The 8,567-nt window shown below is 43.1% G+C and overlaps 1 protein-coding gene across 6 annotated transcripts in view; it reads left to right on the forward strand.

Annotated features, from left to right (window-relative positions):
* LOC146396625 (uncharacterized) overlaps window positions 1-8,567 on the forward strand; it is a 506,518-nt gene that overhangs the window by 372,575 nt on the left and 125,376 nt on the right. The gene's annotated exons all lie outside the window — the stretch shown is intronic.

Raw genomic sequence — 8,567 nt, forward strand, 5'->3', positions numbered from 1 at the left:
CTCTGGGCAACCTTAGCCCCTCTCTGGGCATGATGTTTGGCATTCAGCACAAGCTTAGACTCAGAGGTGGCCTGTATGTGCGTAGGGGGTTCCAGAGCCCTGGGGATGCCACTCTGGGGATGCCATTCTGGTCAACCTCCTCCTTGGCTTTGTCACCAGCTCTTGGTCTCACAAAGCTGATGATGAGGTGGAAGGTGGGGACAACTTGACACAGGAGAATTATAGACAGTTGGTTAAATTTATCTTGATTTTAATTGTCATTGTTTTTTGACATTTTATAGCCAATGAATTTGCTATGGTGAGGAGGATCTCCAATATTTTTGTGAATCCTTGAAAAGCTGTAAAAAAGAGGTCATGCATTAGAGAAAATGTGTGTGCTGTCTCTCTCTTTGTATATTCCCTCTCTATCTCTCCTCTCTGCCTCTCTCTGTCACTCTATTTCCATTGTACTCTCTCTCCATCCTTCTATCTATCCATCTTATCTACCTGTCTATCTTCACACACACTAAGACCTTAAACGTGAATGACTTGATTCCTGACACCGTCTCTTCTCGACAACCTTGTCCATCCTCCTGGACAGATGCTCCCCAAAGTGAAACACATGCCTCAGGATCCTACCTCCCCACCATCTTTCCTTTCTTCCCTTTGCTCCTCCACCCACTGGGCTCAGTAAAGGAGAGAATTCCCCTCAAGTACCAGGATCTGCTTCAGTTTTAACATGTGGCCAAACCAATACCCTCATCAGAAGGGAGCTGTGGGAAGGTGGATCCAAGCAGGGAGAAAGTGGCCAATTGAGCAGGAGCCAGAGTGAAGAGGGAAGCAGCAAGGGAGCTGACATCTGGTGGGTCAACTGGCTGTAACTGGTGGAGCCTTGGCACAAAGGACACAGCAGCCGGGAGGAGCCCAGCCCTCCCTGTGGAACCTGGGGATGACCAAGGGTAGGGCACAGAAGTGGCTAGCTCTCCCACATCTCTTGTTCAGTTGGCATTTACCAAGAACATCCTGCTCCTTGTGGGGAGCATTTTGCTTCTCTATGTGCAAGATGATTCCATGCAGCCCAGTGACTCATTTGATCCTTTTCAACAGATTTTAATTGACCTGTTTATTGAGACATAACTAATTATAGTAAAGGTCACCAATATGGAGTGGAGAACTCAATTATTAAGTTTTGCATGGGCATGCCCATCACCCAAGTCAAAATGTAGCCTCTTTCCAGCACTTTCATGTCCCTCCCTGTTGCTACCTGCTCCAGTGTAACGACTATCCTCACCCCATCACTTCTCTCCTGCTTCTGAACCTCATACGAATCGATTTATCCAGTGTATTCTCCTTGGTATCAAACTTTCCCCTCATGTTATCTCTTTATCATGTTGTTTCATGAATCACTAGTTTGTGCTTTTTATTGCTGAGTAGTATTCCACTGAGTGAATACATCACAACTTTTGTCTCCATGGCACTGCTGATGGGCATTTAAGTTGTCCACATAAAGAGCTGCTATAGGTAGTTTCTTTGTGGCTCAGCAGGTTAAGGATCTTGCTTTGTCAGTACTGTGGCTCAGGTCACTGCTGTGGTTCAGGTCGCTGCTGTGGTGTGGATTTGATCCCTAGGTCCAAGAAATTCCACATGCCATAGGTGTGGCCAAAAAGAAAAAAAAAAGCACCTACTTTAAAAAAATGAGCTGCTATGAAATTTTATCTTGTGTCTTTGGGGGATTACAAGCATTTTTTCTGTCGTTTATATATCCAGGACTGGGATTGCTGGGCTAAAGTATAACATGAGAATATAGTATAAATGTATGTTTAGCTCTGTTATGTAGTACCATATGTTTTTGTGAAGATATGTGTGTGTGTATATATATATATATATATATATATTGCTTAGAGTGAGAATATTTTTTTAAAGTGATTCTATCTAAAATTAAGAAAAGTATTCAGTCAATAATAGTACTAGAGACAAGGTAACAGTGAGATGTGACAAAGATCATGAGGGCAGCATGCAAATGTCTGATATTCAGGCACCCCTGGTGTCCTAAATCATTTATACAGCATGATATTCAAATAATCATTCTATGCATACTTTATTGTTATAGTTCCTTTATCTATAAAATGGGGATGATAAAGCACCCCCTCCTGGGGCTTAGTGAGGATTGAATGAGTTGGTGCATGTAAAGCCCTTAGAACAGCACAAGGCACAGAGTCAGTGAAAAATAATGTGGCTATTATTGTTATTGCCACTTTATGAATGCCCACTATGTGGGAGGCAATAAGAACTCTGTGAATGTCATCTCACAAACATACTGTGCATATGAGAAAGGAGTGTTTCTTTATCATCACCATTTACAATGAGGAAACTTGAACTCAGAGAGGCTGAGTCTCCTGACTAAGGTCACACAGCTGGTGAACAGTGGAATGGGAACTCAGGTCTATGTGGCTCCAATGCCCATATTCTCTTTATCACCCTTGGAAGGGACCATTTCTTGGTAATCAACAAGGCAATCAGTTTTTGGACTTTTGTGATGTTTTATCCTGAGGAATTGATCACACATAATTGAAAATCCAAATATAAATGACATTGTCGTGGTTGGGGATTACTTTTTCCTCATGTAAAAGAGGTCAGAAGAATGGCAGCTCCATGATACCTTCAGAGATCAGGCTCATTCTAGCTGTTGTGCTACCATCTTTAAAGTGTGATCTGCATCCAAATGCTCTCAAAATGACTGCTGGAGCTCCAGCCATCACACCTTCCATCCAGACTAGAGAATAGGGGGAGTTGGACTATGAAGAGATAAGCAGTAGCTCAGCTTCCTTTACAAAGGGAGTTTTCTGGAAGATGCACCTGATGACAACTTCTTCCATTTACATGTTATTAGGCAGAAGTTGTCACATGGCCATCCTATATGAAAGTAAGATGGGAAAATGTAACTTTTTATTTGGGGAAATGATTCTTCATCCTCTGAAAAATTAATGTTCTCCAGATAAAAAGAGTGAAGAGATGTGTATGGCCCAGTAGTAGCCTAAACCACAAATATTAAACAAGGGATCCAGGGTTCTCACTTGATTAAGCATAGAAAAAGATAGTAACTATAAAGCTGCAATAAATCCTATGGCCCTGTGTGATATATATATATATTATGTATAAATGTATTAATTATGTATATAACACACATATGTATGTGTGTATGTGTAATAGATTATATATTACAATTACTACATATATATTCAGTTATTATTCAAAGCATACACCTTAGAGGCCCAGGGAGAAAGAGATGTGTATCAAGGATCACAGAGTAAATCAGTGGCAACCCCAGGAATTGGGTCTCTGCCCCTGAATTCCAAGTCCAGTGCTCTTTCAGATATTCCAGGTTGTTTATTTTCCCTCAGACTTGATGCTTTCCTTCTACTTCTAACCCTGTTTTTTACCTTGCATGCAATACAATCACTAGTATAGATGACCAAATAGTTCTGATTTTCTTCCCTTCTGGAATATGTAGGGTTGCACATTCTGTACCCCAGTATAGGGGTAAGGACATATGAATATTTCTGGCCAATGACCTGGGGGGAAGAGTCAGTGTGTATCAATTTTTGGCAAATACAGTGACCAACACAAGACCCTTCACAGCTCACTTTTCCCTCTGACCAGCAACTTTTGAAAAGGTGACTTCTCATTAGCCTGAGTGACCAAACAGCTATGATGAGCAGAACTTCTTGCCAACTTGAGATGAACACAGTATGAGCAAGAAATAGACCTTTGTTGTTTCAAATCACTGAGAACTGATGGTTGCTCGATGCTGTAGGGTAATATCTTTTTTCTGAATGGCACACACAAAATTAGTGTTTCTTTTACTGAGTTCCAGATGAAGTGACCCAAACTGATGTCATGGTGCTGTTGAGAACTTCAGCTGTGCTTATTGTGGGCAAGTAGGAATCCAAACACCATAGAAAATTAGAATAAGAGGGTTTTGAGTTCTGGTTCCCAATACAATAGCCACTAGCTACATGTGACTACTTGGATTCAAATTAATTACAATTAAATAAAATTGAAATTCAGTTCCTCCCTTACCTTAGCCACACTTTGATGCTCCATAGTCACAAGAAGCTAGTGGCTACCATGTTGAACAACACTGCCGTAGAATATTTCCACAGCTGCAGAAAGTTCTCTTGGACAGTACTGGTCTAGAGTCCTAGAAGTTGAATCCAGAATCCTAGAGCTGAGAAACAGTGGAATCTTAGAAAGATGGGATACATCACTTTAGAATGTTGGCATCTTAGTGCCATGAACTCCCGAGATAGTCTCGGTCACAAAGTGGGACAGCACTTCTCCCATCACATTGAAATGACAAATGTTACCATTAAACCATGACTACCTACAAGGTGGAGGTTGGGATCACAAAAGGATGCAAACCTGGATACAGAGGCAAACAAGTGGAAGAGCTTCTCACTTTAGACCCATCAGGATGTAAATCTTACAGCACTTCCATAGCACATGTCCTCGGCAGTGGGGCAACAAAGAGTGGAGAATCATGCTCTGGCTCTCAGTTTCTCCTGCCTGGAAGTCACACACATTCCATCTGCTTATGTGACCAGACCCATATTAATTAGAGCACATGGTGCCCAGAGATGGTCAGGAAGCCCTTAACAGATTTTGAATGAACAATGCAGGAGGAAGAGAGTTTTCTCATGTGAATGAGATCAAGGCAAGGGCAAGAATACTAACAGAGGATTCTGAAGTCACCAGTTACTGAATGACCATCACTAGATGACCTCAAGAGAGACCATGAGCCTTGATTGCCTCATCTGTAAAATGGCAATAATAGCTTGTATTTATAGAGCTTATTTCTGCTGGGAGACTTGCCAAGGATGTCATATGCTTCATCTCCTTTTTTATCCTCACAATAAACTCAGGAAGCAAGTTCTAAAATTATTTTTCTCCCTGTCTCTCTCCCCCTACCCCCCTTTTTTTTAACGATTGGCCCTGTCTCCCCAAGTTGAATATGAACTGCTAGAAGGCAGTTCATCCCTTAATCCTGAACACCTGGTAGTGAGCAGATAACAACGGCTTCTCCTTCTCACCTTTGGGGGAATGTGAAGGTGAGTCTGAGTGAGGTGCCAACCATTTTCCTGTTGCAAGGAAGATAGCTTTACTTCTCCCTGGTATTTCCAATTCATTTCTCCTTCAGGGAACATGGGAAAATTATTTTAAGATGGGAATGGCCACATAAGCAAATGAAAAGTGTGTGATTCCAGGCAGGAGAATTAAGAGCCAGAGCATGATTCTCCACTCTTTCTTGCCCCACTGCCAAGGACATGTGCTATGGAGGTGCCATAAGATTGAAGCTCCCTGGTCAGTTGACTTGCTGTGTAAAGGACAGCTCCCAGAGAGCCACCTAAACTCATCATAAACTTTGTGAGAATGAGAAATAAACACTTGCTTTGCTATGTCACTAAGGTTTAGGGGATTGTTTATTACTGCAGTGCAATCTGACCTATCCTGTCTAATATAACCAACTCTGAAGACCCTTCACCCCAGGGTGCTCCCACTTGGCACTCCAAATCTTCAGCGTAGGATGGTTGATGCTTGTGACCAATAGAGGGTCCCAGGATTGTCTGGACTGGGCCATCAAGTGGATAGTACAAAGCCTAGGCAACTGGATGGGACACTGACTCTCTTTATCTCCTCATAAGCAGCTGGTCCTTGGACACTTAACGTTGCTGGGTCAAGCAGTATTGTTTGACTTTTTTCATTCACTCTGTGTGATAACCAGAAAGTTTCCCAGAGACTATGTCTGGTTTTGAAGCTATCTCCTCTCTCTTTGGGAATGAAGAGAGTATAAAGTTTTCTCCAATAGCATGTGTCCTGGGCATGTTCTTTTTCTATCCCAGCAATCCCCCTTTCCCAGAAAGTCCTGGGTTCCCAATGGAGAGGAACAGGCAACCACCAGTAGAGGCAGGAGCCTGTGACCCAGGAGGAGCCTATCAGAATGCCCCTCTTTCTGACCACAGAGATTGCCTCAGATGTGGGCATGGGAATGGAGCTGTCCAGTCAGGGTAGATCTCAGGGCTTTGGGGGCAGTGCCCAGACTAAGACTTTCCCTTTCCTCTTTGCTGGGTGGGAAAGCAAGAGCATGTGGTTAGGAGTCCTTCAAAGAGCCTGGGGACAACCAGACTTTGAACAAAGTTGACACTGAGGGAGACAGATGACAAACAATAATGGTGTTCTTCATGGGTGACATCATTGAACTGCTGGACCAAGCTTCACCTGATGGCTGACATCTCCAGCTTTTCTGTTTCATGAACCCAGGACCCCTCATTGTTAAGCTAATTTGAATTCAATTTCCTATTACAACATAAATTGTCCTAATTGGTGCACCACTTATACATCAGGGGATTAGATCGCCATCAGCTCACTCTCTTCCCAGTATCCTAGAGTTAGAGATCCCAGAGAAAGACATGAGATTATCCTGTCCAAAGCTAGGAGAGATAAGGGATGTGTCAAGGTTTATTCAGGAAGAAGGGGAGTCATTCTGGATATGCTCATATATTTGGAGAGAGAGGGAGGGGTTGGAAAATAGAGAGATGCTCCTTTTGCAGGAGTGAGCACTGGCTTCCTGTAGCATAAATATATGCAAATTTATTCAGAGAAACTCTGCATGGCATGGGCAGATATAAGCAAAGTGAGGAGGAAAATTCATCTCAGTCCCAGGGACTTTGTCTCTGATAGGGTGCTCCTCAAGATGCCTGTGAAACCTTCATTATGCCTCTTCTTTTCTCCAATTGGTCCCCAAGTCCTAGCTGATTCTACTTAAAAACCCATCTCTCGAATCCGCCCTTTCTCACTAGGCCTGTGCCAGCTCACTGGGTCCTGTCTCATCTGCTCTCCAGGGAGCTATTTCTCCAGTCTCTGCCCTGGGCTCCCTGCTTCCAAATTTGTTCTCTGCATGGCAGAGCTTCCTAAGATGCCAACTGGATGGGACCATATCCTTGATAAAGCCCTTCCAGTGGCTGCCTGTCATCCTCAAGACAAAACCCAAGTTCCATATCCTAATGCAATGGCACCTTCTCCTTTCTGCCCTGCAGGGTCCCATGCTCCAGCCACACACCTTCTCCTTTTGTTGAATCTTCAGCTACACCCTCAGACCACAAGACTTTTGCACATGCTGTTCTCCCTGCTGAAAATACCATTCCTTTTGGCACCTGAGAAAAATTTCCCTCCCCAATAAACCCAGCTCAGAAATCATTTCTTCTGTACATCTTTTATCATCTTCCCAGACATGATTACTTTTTCCTCATGTGTATAATAATATACAATAATATGTAATAATACAATAATATAAACAAACATAATAGTAAGAAAAAGAAAATTAATGAAGTGCTAACTGTGGCCCCAGCACTATGCTAGCTACTTGATATGAGTTATCTCATCAAATCCTCCCAACCTCTCTGCTAAGTAGACATTATAATAATTATTACCCCCTTCTGCCATTTTGTAGATGAGGAAATCATGGCTTGGTCAGATAAAGTGGTTTGCCTTTGGTTCCACAGAAGAAAGCAGGCTGACTAGAGCCCATGCTTTAAGCTGTTACACCGTTCCACCTATAGGTTATATTTTTAAGATGGATTACAGTTTATTAAGCACTCTTACGTGTATTCGTAATTTGAGTTTCGTGATGACCCAGAGAGGTTTGTGTTTATCCACTTCACTTGATCTTGAGCTTTTTGTGAGGACCATTTCAGTTTCTTAGTCATGTTTGAAACCTTAGCACCCATCTTGAAGACTATATAAGTGTGTGTTAGATGGATGGATGGATGGACGAATGGATATGGATGGATGGATGGATAGTTGGATGGTTGGATGTCTGGACAGATGAATGGATGGCTGGATGCACAGATGGATGGGTGGTTGGATGGATGGATAGATAAATAGTTGATGGATAATTGGATGGGTGGATACATGGATGGGTAATGAGTGGTTGGATAGATGGGTAGATGGGTGAACAAATTGATGGAGGGAGGGATGATGAATGGACTGGTAGGTGGATGGGTGGGTGAGTGGGTAGATGGATGGATGAATGAAGGGGTGGATTGAGGCTGAGAATTGTGGAGGAATGGTGGATGTGTGAGTGGTTAGAAGGATGAAGGGTTAGCTGGAAGGATGAATGGAAGAATGAATCAATGGACAGATGGTCAGCCAGATGAAGCAATAAACTATAGTAAATTCCCCATTGTCCATTCCAATACTTCTCCAATCTGGGTACCATATTAGCCATTAGAGCTTTGTGAATGAGCCTTGGGATGCAAACCTGCTGCATCCCAGCCATCTTCTCCCTCTCTTCCACCTGGAGCCCTGCTCACTGCAGAGGAGGTAATGTATTCCTTTGGAAAGTCTGTCCTTTGGCATCTCATCTCCAAGCAGTGGCTGAGCCTAGCACCCTGTGTATTTGTACTCGCTGGGGCATTGAATTAGCTGAAGGTGGAACTCAAACAAGAGACTCAGGACTGGCATCGGCGACTCCCTGAGGGGGTAGGAGACATCTCATGTCACACAGAGCTCCTCAGCCTCCCCCAACCACC

The sequence above is a fragment of the Sus scrofa genome, chromosome 14, assembly GCF_054392235.1.
Source record: "Sus scrofa isolate SSC_HxYL_T2T_F1_AM1 chromosome 14, Sscrofa_HxYL_maternal_Yorkshire_Landrace_v2.0, whole genome shotgun sequence".
NCBI classification, from domain to species: domain Eukaryota; kingdom Metazoa; phylum Chordata; class Mammalia; order Artiodactyla; family Suidae; genus Sus; species Sus scrofa.